This window comes from Bubalus bubalis, chromosome 14 (genome assembly GCF_019923935.1).
Source record: "Bubalus bubalis isolate 160015118507 breed Murrah chromosome 14, NDDB_SH_1, whole genome shotgun sequence".
Classification (NCBI taxonomy): Eukaryota; Metazoa; Chordata; class Mammalia; order Artiodactyla; family Bovidae; genus Bubalus; species Bubalus bubalis.
The window spans coordinates 63,998,476-64,010,864 of NC_059170.1; the positions used below are offsets into that span (position 1 = coordinate 63,998,476).

The 12,389-nt window shown below is 44.5% G+C and overlaps 2 long non-coding RNA genes across 3 annotated transcripts in view; one reads left to right on the top strand and one right to left on the bottom strand.

The window, feature by feature from the left end:
- LOC112578850 overlaps nucleotides 1–12,389 on the bottom strand; it is a 128,258-nt gene that overhangs the window by 20,549 nt on the left and 95,320 nt on the right. Inside the window, exon 3 of one of the 2 annotated variants that reach the window (XR_003103294.3) lies at nucleotides 5,598–6,356. The exons of the other annotated variant lie outside the window; for it this stretch is intronic. This is a non-coding gene — a long non-coding RNA (uncharacterized LOC112578850). Of the gene's footprint in view, nucleotides 1–5,597; nucleotides 6,357–12,389 lie in introns of those variants that run through there. 2 annotated transcript variants of the gene reach the window in all.
- The window catches only part of LOC112578851, a 59,044-nt gene that overhangs the window by 14,760 nt on the left and 31,895 nt on the right, over nucleotides 1–12,389 (top strand). Inside the window, exons 2-3 of the long non-coding RNA XR_003103295.3 lie at nucleotides 2,683–2,867; nucleotides 7,147–8,466. This is a non-coding gene — a long non-coding RNA (uncharacterized LOC112578851). The remainder of the gene's footprint in view (nucleotides 1–2,682; nucleotides 2,868–7,146; nucleotides 8,467–12,389) is intronic.

Below are 12,389 nucleotides of genomic sequence, written 5' to 3' on the forward strand. Positions count from 1 at the left end.
GATTCTGAGGCAAAATCCTTGCTTCAACATATTGGCATTTGAGGCCCATATAGATGTTCTGTTTCTACTTTTAAACTAAAAAAGGATCAGAAAAATTTATAGAATCAGAAAAATGAATAGAAAAATTTGCATTGCTCAGTTACAAGCTTCCTATAGTAAACTATTTTGTGAGTAATCATGATGTTCAGAACTTTAGCATTTCCAGTTGTCTTGTGAATTTAAGATGCTCTCAAGTAATGAAGGGTGACCTATTGAAACTGGCAGATTAGACATCAAGTAATTAGATTTGTTCCAGAACTTATCTATTTCTGAGAAACAGTTGCAAACTTAGTCCCATGTGGGATGAGTCCTGTTTGCTTTCTGGACTCTAATTTCGATAAATCAAGGTCATTTCACTTAGCCTATGTTCTTTAAAACAGTAGTCCCCAACATTTATGGCACCAGGAAACAGTTTTGTGGAAGACAATTTTTCCATGGACTGGGGTGGTGGAGGGTTGGTTTCAGGATGATTCAAGCGCATTACATTTATTACGCATTTTATTTCTATTATTCTATCAGCTCTACCTCTGATCATTAGGCATGAGATCCTGGAGGTTGGGGATCCCTTCTTTAAAACACATACACCTCTCAGAAGGGCATTGCTTTCTTTAGCACTGCTGCTACTGCTACTGCTGAGTCGCTTCAGTCGTGTCCGACTCTGTGCGACCCCATAGACGGCAGCCCACCAGGCTCCCCCGTCCCTGGGATTCTCCAGGCAAGAACACTGGAGTGGGTTGCCATTGCCTTCTCCATTGTGTGAAAGTGAAAAGTGAAAGTGAAGTCGCTAAGTCGCGACCGACTTGTAGCGACCCCATGGACTGCAGCCTACCAGGCTCCTCCATCCATGGGATTTTCTAGGCAAGAGTACTGGAGTGGCTTGCCATTGCCTTCTCTGTTCTTTAGCACAGGGCATAAAAAATGAATTATTATTAGTCAGGGTTCTTATTGTGAAATGCCAGAGAGAAGAAGACAAGGGCTTCTCTGTGGCTCAGGAGTGAAAAAATCCACCTACAACGCAAGAGACGTAAGAGACACGGGTTCTATCCCTGGGTCGGGGATTCCCTTGAGGAGGAAAGGACAACCCACTACAGTATTCTTGCCTGAAGAATCCCATGGACAGAGGAGCCTAGCAGGCTACAGTCCATGGGGTTGCAAAGAGTTGGACATAACTGAGCGACTGAGCATGAGCACAAGAGAGATGGGCATTCATAGATCTGCTGTGGAAATGAAGGTATTCTGATGTCAAGGATAGAATCAGTGCTCCAAATATCTGGTTTCTGGACGTGATGCTGAGAGAGCAGAAAGAAAATGAGTGAGCTGAACTCTGTCTGGCCTCTGGGCTTCCAGACAATGCAGAGGAAGTTTGCATGTGAATGTCTGAATTAGTCAAAGGCCTCCGTCAATCAATCAATCAATAGCAGTCACACCCTGGTAGGTGTACAACATCAGGTTCCAGACTGTGGGAAATAGATGCACATGAATAAACAAAAACTCATACCTCAAGGGATGTATAGCCTAATGAGGACATTTCAATATATTAGAGAGCCACCAATGACAGGCCTTCGGTGGGCTGAGGAGGGTGGGGGGAGGTTCAGTCTTCTTTGCTTGAGTTCAACCAGCACTGAGGAATTGCTCAGCTTTGGAAGGTTCCCAGTGTCAAATGGAGCAGTGTGGCCCAGGGAAATGGACAGAAAGTGCCAGTGATGGTCCTGGGTGATTGAGTACACACACTTTCCCTGAAGCCAGCTCCTGGTTGGCAGATGTCCATGTGTGCTTAGTCACTCAGTCGTGTCCAGCCTCTTTTCGACCCCATGGATTGTGTAGCTCTGCCAGGCCATGGACTGTTAGCCCCACCAGGCTCCTCTGTCCATGGAATTCTCCAGACAAGAATATTGGAGTGGGTAGCCATTCCCTTCTCCAGGGGATCTTCCCAACCCAGGAATCAAACCTAGGTCTCCTGCCTCGCAGGCAATTCTTTACCGTCTGACCCACCAGGAAACCAGACCTACCGTTCCTCAAGCGGGAGATTATATACCTCTACAGGATTCTTCAACTCTCTCCAGAAGCAATAGTTTGAAAATGTAGCTAGATTGTCCTTCAGACCTGGGGTAAGAGAACAAATGTGCTTCATCGTAAAATGGAATCGACTCCTATTCCAGGTGATCCCCTGGTAAAGGACAGGAATTCCTGCCGCAGAGCCAGGGCCAGTGGTCAGCTTGTAGCTTCCTAGGTGGTAGACAGGGGTTCAGGATCATTCATGAATTTGACCTCCACCCTTCTCATGAAGGGGCCCAGGCCGAGTTCTCTAGAGACAGGGTTTAAGGGCAATTTGAACACCTCTTTCCTGGTCTCCAGGCCCTCTGAAGAGCGTCTGAAGGCCCTTGGGCTCATGACGCTGGTCTCCCCTCTGAGTCTTGGATGGGCCCCAAGCATGGTTTGTGGGAGGCCCAATTTCCATACTCAGGCTGTTTTCTCCACTCCTGCCTGGTGAGGGAAGCAGGAATCCTCTCAGCACTACGTTTTATATAATGTGGTGCATAATGAAAACACATTTTCATGGTATTGGAAAAAATGCAAAACGTGGTTGTGCCACTTTATTCAGCAGAGAGAACTAAATATATATGTTTCTTTTTTTTTTTTCAGTGAATCATTCCTGTGATCTATTTTTCTGACTGCAAAACATCAAACTGTTAAGGAATTATAAATAGCATGCGAATCAATCTGTGGCCTTGCTTCATGCAGGTTCTTTAAATCCCAGTAATGATTTAACAGGCAAACATGCCCAGCTCACCTGCCCCGGTGAAGTGCAGTGATTCTCCTGCTGAGCGGTGAGTGATTTCTTCCCTTGTTTCAACTGGGCTCTGCGGTTCTTTTTTTTTTTTTTGTCTCGTTACTGATCCTACACGTCTTTCCAGTAGCTTCTGTTTATCTTGTGCATTGGATATGCCTCTGGTGATTTTCTTTCTGCCTTGCTTTGCTGCGGTGGCATCTGGAAATGTGATCAGGCAGAGGGTGAACAGCCACACAGAAGCGTCCTGCTTTCCAACCGAGCCACGGGTTGCGGAGATCTCAGGGGCTTCCTCCACCAATAAAACATAGAACCAGTCTTGCCACTAAAGCACAATTCAGGATTGTATTTATAATGGAGATATAATTTGTATCTGGTGAATAAATAATATCATAGCTGGACTGGACTCCACACACTTTTTCCCTTTCATAATTTTTGTGTTAAAGGCATAATGCCGAAAAAAGCCTTGTCAAAGCAAGCACAAGAATTCCAGGTTTGCTCACTGGCTTGGCTGATGTGGGATGCCAGGTTTGGTGAGTAGGTATGGAAGTTTTCAATCCGTTCAGATTCTGCTCTTTAAAACTGGTTTGGAAACTACCTCAACCAAATGAATTGAGATGAACACGGTGAGGGACATAATCTGTGTGTAAGCAAAATATCCGAGCCCAAGCTGAATATATCCTGTGCTTAGATTGTTTATAATCCAGTGTTGGCTTGAACCTCGGCTTACGTGTGAAGAGGTTTTACCCTGTGGTGTATGCTCTCCATGGGTCCTTGTGCTCTTGGGCGGCAACTTCTCTGAGAGCCGTGGCACCAGTGACCTTACTGCTTCTGGACATTGCTCTGTGTGCTGATTCTTCATGGCCCCACCTGTGCAAACTCTGCCAAAGCTCCAGAACTGGTCCTCCTCCACGGATTGCCCCCCAGGATGGTCGGCACCCGGCTATCATGAGGCACAGGGAGAAAATAGATGTTCTGTCCACATCCTAGTCTACGGTCCACTCCAGAGCCCTTGATTCCTGTCCCAGAATTGACTCTCTTTTCTCAATAACTAGCCAGAGAAATATCCACTACCCATAGAGACAGATCATTCTTACACACAGGTGTGTAACAGCTTGATATCAGTTTCTTTTGGATTATTTATTCATTAGTAATGTCTTTCATGATAGTTGATACCAAGTCCATGCTGGGCTATGCCAAACCCTGGCCAGGTGTTTTCCATGCACTCTCTTCTGGTGGGAAGAATGGTCTGGTAGGAAATACAGTTTCTTTCTATCTTGTGCCAAGTCTCCAACCTAGGTTTTCCACAATTTCCAGAGCACACTGCCCTCTGAAGTTACATAGAGCTGAGAGACATTGACAGAACCCTTTCCTCAATATCCCCCACCAAAAGGCAAGAAATTCTTAAATGGCCTTGGCTCAATTAATTCTAGTAATGTTTCAGTTCTTCAAGCAAATTATCTTCTCAATATTACAACTGCGTTCATGTCAATGGTTATGTCCAAATACTAGGAAAAATAACAGAGTATCTTCCTTTAGATCTATAAAATTAAAGGAATACTTAGAGACTTTTTACCAAACAAGAGCTAGCCTTGAAAAAAGTGAATACACATCTTCAAACTTTTTATAGATATAAATTCTTTGTGGCTTAGAATGGTTCCTTTTTCCAGATTCTAAACTCCAAGTTGCAAAACAGATAATACAAACTTTGATAAATCACCATGCAATGAGCTTAATAAGAGTAAAATGTTCTGTGTAGGTTTTTAAGCACCTTTTTTTCCTACTTGGGTTACTTGAGGAATATGAATTAAAAGAAAAGGGATCAGAGCCAAGGGGTTAGTGTATAGGGGTGAGTTGAGAGGAAAACCTAAACATACATTGAGCACCAGCTGTGTTCAATGCTGTGCTAGATAATTTATATATTTTATTCTATTCCTCAACCATCCTGTGATTTAGTGAATATTATAGTCCTTGATGGATAAGAATAAAATATAAGCTTGAGGAGATTCCCTGGTGGTCCAGTGGTTAAGACTCTAAGCTTCCAGTGCAGGGAGAGAGGGTTCAAACACTGGTCAAGAAACTAAGAGCCCATTCACCATGTGGCACAGCCAAAAATAAAAAAATTTTTTAAATGTAGGCTTGAGGATTTTAAATCTCTCATGCAGGCTCACACAACTTGTTTGTATATGTAGACCTTGGATTCAACAAAGTCTGTAAGATTCCAAATCTCTGCTCTCTCCATGACTATTTTAAACTTAGAGAATATGTGTATCAAGCTATGGAAGCCTGGTTGGATTCCCTTCTTCATCCCAGAGACCACTGCATACACTTTGTTGGCCAAAACAAACGTCACCCTGTACCTTGGCCAATTCAGACTCAAGTAATTCATTCATCTGAATTCTTAGGATGTGCCAGACACAGTAGGGACTGTAGACACAGAAGCCGGTGTTACTTGCTCAGTGGTGTCCAACTGTGCAGCCACGTGCACTGTAACCCGCCAGGCTCCTCTGTCCATGGAATTCTCCAGGCAAGTATACTGGAGTGGTTGCCATTCCCTTCCCTAGGGGATCTTCCCAATCCAGGAATTGAACCTGGATCTCCTGCATCAGAGGCAGATTCTTTAGCCACCAGGGAAGCCTGTGTCAGTGGGGGAAGTCATTCTAGCACAAAGCACTTCTAAGTCTCCTGACATCACACTACACCCCTGGCTGCTGATCCCACACCAGTCACCCTGAGAAAAGACATGAGGTTGCAGCCTTGGATCATTTGGGCACATTAAGGGAACTTGAACATGAAGAAGACTCTCCCCAGGATTATTTGCTATTTTCCACATTCTCACCATCTTTTCTGTAACTCTGTGTAATTGACTGTGGATTTTTCATTGTAGGAGGGTATTTTCAGTCAGGAGAATATAGTCAGGGAAAAAAGGAGGTGAAGGAAGAGATTTATGAGGCTTTCAGGAAACTTACAGGAAAATCCCCTAAAAAGTCATCATTTGTTATTCTTAGTATTGACTTGTTAAAAGTGAATCTCATTACCTTTGTTTTATCTGGCATGTTTATGGAAAATGTTTATTTATTAATGAATTTTCCTAAAGCAAATGCAATAGACACGTAAGGGCATGCTCATGATCACTTAGCTGTGCAGCTGTGTATATTTATTACTGGTCTTTAGAGACTGTTCAGAAATGGAGGGTTCCAGGAAAACAACCCCAAAGCATTCAACTTCTTAAAATGCATGCATTCCATGAATCATTTATTCAAGGAATTAAGAAGCAAATATATTTTGAGTTTGTCTGTGATCAAAAATAATCTTCCTCAGCATCTTTCCCAGAATTGTCCACAACAATGTTCTTTTCCTTCCAAGAGATGCATGTGGCTCTGAGGCCCTGGTTCAAAGAGGTGTCAGGGTTTGCTCTCCATCAGCTTGATCTGGTCACATGAGAGCACGGAGGAAGCCCATCCATGATCTCCTTTCTTGGGTCCTTGCCCTTCCTGCTCCTTCCACTCTTACAGGTGTGTTGGGCATCCTGGAATTCCATAAAGGGAAAGTGAAAGTGAAGTTGCTCAGTCATGTCTGACTCTTTGCAACCCCATAGACTGTAGCCCTCCAGGCTCCTCTGTCCATGGGATTTTCCAGGTAATAGTACTGGAGTTAAGTGACCCCTAAAGGAGCAGGAGGCACCACCTATGAAATGCAGTCATGCAAACCAAGACTGTCACACAGGAAGGGGTCTGCAGGCCGTGTCATCACTAGCTCCCTTTTTCTACAGATTTGGAGGCTGAGAGCCAGAGAGGGTCACCTGACCTGTCTGTGGTCACCTGGTAATAACCAGAAAAGCTGAGACTCTGACTAGGGGCTTTCCCCCATTCCATACTGAGCTGGGGGATGTGAGGGACTTCATCTGATCTAAATTTCTGTCTCATATGAAAGAGAAGCAATCACAGACTGGGTCTGAAACTCTGAGAACATGCCGGGCACCTCCCGAGTGGGTCAGTAACACTTGTCATCAGAAATCCCAGGAAGAAGGCAGAAACACGTGTTTGAATGAAGTATATTCATAAAGAGTAAACACGTGGTGCACATTATGGAGAGAGTGCCCTGCAGCAAGGTCTAGGCAGGGCTTCTTGCCTTAAAACCACAAGCTGAGGACTTAGTGCTCTGGCATCCACAGTTACCCCTGGGCCTTGCTTCACTGACCAGCAACACCTCACAATGAGAAGGCTGTTTCCTGGGTGCTGGGGTCTGACTGTAGGCCTGGCCTATTCCAAGCCGTGATCTTTTGCTCTCATTTTTTCTTTTTCCTTTTTTTTTTTTAGGATGGTGCCAACATGGATATTCTCATTAGGCCCTGTGTTTCTACATGTGTGTGGGTTCCTGAAACAGCTCTCCTTTCCTTCCCTTGATAAATTCTGATAAGCTGGCAGTTCAACATATCCAGTATCTACCTCTTACTGTCCTGGAAGCTCAGGAAGGCTTAAGAAGAGACAGAGCACAATAGATTCTTGGGCTGAATTTGACTGGCAGACATACTTCATTCGGCTCGAAGAGTATTTAAAATACTTTGAGACAATGTTTAAAAACCGGTGGCCTCATATGAGAACCTGGATTTGGAGTATGTCTTGTTAAATAAAATAATCAGCCAATCTGTCCACACTGGGCCACAGTTCCCTGTGGCAGAATCGTCAGGGTCTGAGCCCTGTGGATGAGCCATGCATTCTCTCACTGAGGTTTGCCATATATCTTCATGACAGCAATCTGGGTTTACAACGATTATTGAAGAGGAAACGGTAAAAGCCACTAAACTGCATCTCCACCAGAATTTGTATATTCTTTTATTTACCCACTTACAAATACTTGTTAAAACCTGACTCTATGCTGGAACCTGTTCTAATATTGGGGGAATGATTTTCATGGTGGTTCAGATGGTAAAGAATCCACCTACAATGCAGGAGACCGGGATTCAATCCCGGGGTGGGAAGATTCCCTGGAGAAGAGAATGGCAAACCATGCTGCGGTCTTGCCTGGAGAATTCCATGGACAGAGGAACCTGGAGGGCTACAGTCCACGGGGTCGCAGAGAGTCAGACGTGGCTGAGCAACTAACACTTTCACTTTCACAGTGAAACACACAGACAAGGTTCGAACCTGTGGAGGAACCTACAGTCTAGGAGGAGAAAGAATTGAGCAAAGCATGATTACTGGAAGAAGCCAAAGATGCCAAACTGTGCTCCACAGAGAACTACAACTGAGCTATCTGATGGGGACTTCAGAGAGGAACCCGGGAAGGCGTCCCTCAAGAGCTGGCGTCTGACGTCTGAAGGAAGAGGAGGGGTCAGGTGTGCAGTCATCAGGGAGACAGGGTTCCAGGCTGAAGACAAGGCAGTGCAGTGGCTCTAAGTCTCGTTCAGGATTCGAAGGAAGGTCTATGTGGCCGGAGAGTGTGGACAAGAGGAGGCAGAGAGGCGGGAGGAGCTGTGTAGCCCTTTGTAGCCCAGTGAGATAGGATTTCAGTTTCAGTTGGATGCAACCCCCTGGAGGGTTTTATGCAGCAGAACAATGTTACCTGCCTCAAGTAACTACTTCTGAATGTGTAAGTGTCCACTTCAAAACTGGAATTACATCCTGCATCTAAGAGAGGTAAGCACTTCTTAAGCTGCTTCGGTTTTCCTAAAAGGAATGACTTACTGTCTGTAAAAGTTACAGAATAAGTCATTTCCTGGGGCTGCCATAACAAACGACCACAAGTTTGGTGACTTTAAACAACAGAAATGAATTCCTACAGTTCTGGAGGTAGAAGCTCAACGTCTGAGGGCTTAAACCAAGGTGTAAACCGGACTGGGCTCCCTCCACAGGCTGGGGAGAACCCGGTCCCTGCCTCTTTCGGCTTCCAGTGGCCACAGGTGGTCCTTGACTTGTCACAGAAGCAGACCCCGAGACACAGATTCAGTGCAGGTAGTTTACTTGGGTGGTGATGCCAGAGGCACTGGCAGGGGAGTGGCGGGAGGTGGGGGGTTACAGTGGAGCAAGGGAGCCAACAAAAATGCGTTATTGAGGAGAATGGCACTATGGGCCATGGAGGCTGCCTTCTACAATGACCATGAATGTCAGTCATCAGCTGAAGGCTGCCTCAGGGGACGTGGACTCCCCCACACATCTGCCTGACTCCTCAGCCAACTGGAGGCCAGAGAAAGCCCTCAGCGAGGAATGGGAGGAGCTTGCGTTTGGGGGCTGCAGGGCTGGCTCACCTAGGGCTGAATATGGAGAAGCTTTGGGCAGGATCTGACATCTGCTGTAGTTGACAGCATTTTCAAGATTTCTCTTGAGCCTGTTTTATCTTATATTTAAAATTAGTGGATCTATTTCTGAAGAGATTTACTAAAGAGACAAGGTGAGAAAGTTTATAAATATTCTACTAAACAGATGGTTTCATTCACATATACGTTTATCTATATGAATAGAGAACATTTAATTTAAAATTTATTAGCAGTCTGACTCAACTCTTAAGTGCATATGAGCATGGGTCTAGTAAGTTCTTAACTCTTAGGTGTATCTAAGCATGTATCTATTAGGTATTAGGTATTGTGAGCGTGTAAAATAGAATAAGATTTGGCCCCTTTGTCCAAGTCACGTAGATGGGCAAGATTCTTTACCATCTGAGCCACCAGGGAAGCCCAAGTGGGCAAGATAGAGATGCACAATTTGTTTTCATAATAGCTGCCATGGTACAGGCTCATGAAATTGAAGAGTCAGTGTCTCATCCGTCAGCTGTTTTCCACGGCAGTGCTGTCCCAGGTACCCACAACTCAGAGGTACACAGGGCAGAGGAGAACTCACATGTGTCTGTGGAATTCCTGGCGTGCTACTTCAGTTCAATCACCCTCTGTCTCTCCTGCCTCATTTCCTCCCACTTCTAGGCTCTGATGCTTAAGCCACACGACCATTCATGAATTTTTTGATCCACACTTACAGAGTTTGTGAATAGCAAAGCCAGGTCAGATGGGACCTGGGTGATTCCTGGGCCCAGGCTTTGTGTTCCTACTGCCACACTCACTGGAGACTGGTAGTTCAGTTCAGTTCAGTCGCTCAGTCATGTCCGACTCTTTGCGACACCATGAATTGCAGCACGCCAGGCTTCCCTGTCCATCACCAACTCCCAGAGTTCACTCAAACTCACGTCCATTGAGTCGGTGATGCCATCCAGCCATCTCATCCTCTGTCATCCCCTTCTCCTCCTGCCCCCAATCCCTCCCAGCATCAGAGTCTTTTCCAATGAGTCAACTCTTCCCATGAGGTGGCCAAAGTACTGGAGTTTCAGCTTCAGCATCATTCCTTCCAAAGAAATCCCAGGGCTGATCTCCTTCAGAATGGACTGGTTGGATCTCCTTGCAGTCCAAGGGACTCTCAAGAGTCTTCTCCAACACCACAGTTCAAAAGCATCAATTCTTTGGCACTCAGCTTTCTTCACAGTTCAACTCTCACATTCATACATGACCACTGGAAAAACAATAGCCTTGACTAGATGGACCTTTGTTGGCAAAGTAATGTCTCTGCTTTTGAATATGCTGTCTAGGTTGGTCATAACTTTCCTTCCAAGGAGTAAACGTCTTTTAATTTCATGGCTGCAATCACCATCTGCAGTGATTTTGGAGCACCAAAAAATAAAGTCTGACACTGTTTCTACCGTTTCCCCATCTATTTCCCATGAAGTGATGGGACCAGATGCCATGATCTTCGTTTTCTGAATGTTGAGCTTTAAGCCAACTTTTTCACTCTCCTCTTTCACTTTCATCAAGAGGCTTTTTAGTTCCTCTTCACTTTCTGCCATAAGGGTGGTTTCATCTGCATATCTGAGGTTATTGATATTTCTCCCAGTAATCTTGATTCCAGCTTGTACTTCTTCCAGCCCAGCGTTTCTCATGATGTACTCTGCATATAAGTTAAATAAGCAGGGTGACAATATACAACCCTGACATACTCCTTTTCCTATTTGGAACCAGTCTGTTGTTCCATGTCCAGTTCTAATTGTTGCTTCCTAATCTGCATATAGATTTCTCACAAGGCAGGTCAGGTAGTCTGGTATTCCCATCTCTTTCAGAATTTTCCACACTTTATTGTGATCCACACAGTCAAAGGCTTTGGCATAGTCAATACAGCAGAAATAGATGTTTATCTGGAACTCTCTTGCTTTTTCGATGATCCAGCAGATGTTGGCAATTTGATCTCTGGTTCCTCTGCCTCTTCTAAAACCAGCTTGAACATCTGGAATTTCATGGTTCACATATTGCTGAAGCCTGGCTTGGAGAATTTTGAGCATTACTTTACTAGCGTGTGAGATGAGTGCAATTGTGCGGTAGTTTGAGCATTCTTTGGCATTGCCTTTCTTTGGGATTGGAATGAAAACTGACCTTTTCCAGTCCTGTGGCCACTGCTGAGTTTTCCAAATTTGCTGGCATATTGAGTGCAGCACTTTCACAGCATCATCTTTCAGGATTTGAAATAGCTAAACTGGAATTCCATCACCTCCACTAGCTTTGTTTGTAGTGATGCTTCCTAAGGCCCACTTGACTTCACATTCCAGGATGTCTGGCTCTAGATGAGTAATGACACCATCGTGGTTATCTGAGTCATGAAGATCTTTTTTGTACAGTTCTTCTGTGTATTCTTGCCACCTCTTCTTAATATCTTCTGCTTCTGTTAGGTCCGTACCATTTCTGTCCTTTATCAAGCCCATCTTTGCATAAAATGTTCCCTTGGTATCTCTACTTTTCTTAAAGAGATATCTAGTCTTTTGCATTCTGTTGTTTTCCTCTATTTCTTTGCACTGATCGCTGAGGAAGGCTTTCTTATCTCTCCTTGCTATCCTTTGGAACTCTGCATTCAGATGCTCCTTTTCTCCTTTGCTTTTCGCTTCTCTTCTTTTAACAGCTATTTGTAAGGCCTCCCCAGACAGCCATTTTGCTTTTTTGCATGTCTTTTTCATGGGGATGGTCTTGATCCCTGTCTCCTGTACAATGTCACGAACCTCCGTCCATAGTTCATCGGGCACTCTATCTATCAGATCTAGGCCCTTAAATCTATTTCTCACTTCTACTGTATAATCATAAGGGATTTGATTGAGGTCATACCTGAATGGTCTAGTGGTTTTCCCTACTTTCTTCAATTTAAGTCTGAATTTGGCAATAAGGAGTTCATGATCTGAGCCACAGTCAGCTCCTGGTCTTGTTTTTGCTGACTGTATAGAGCTTCTCCATCTTTGGCTGCAAAGAATATAATCAATCTGATTTCGGTGTTGACTATCTGGTGATGTCCATGTGTAGAGTCTTCTCTTGTGTTGTTGGAAGAGGGTGTTTGCTATGACCAGTGCGTTCTCTTGGCAAAACTCTATTAGTCTTTCCCCTGCTTCATTCCATATTCCAAGGCGAAATTTGCCTGTTACTCCAGGTGTTTCTTGACTTCCTACTTTTGCATTCTAGTCCCCTATAATGAAAAGGACATCTTTTTTGGGTGTTCGTTCTAAAAGGTCTTGTAGGTCTTCATAGAACCGTTCAACTTCAGCTTCT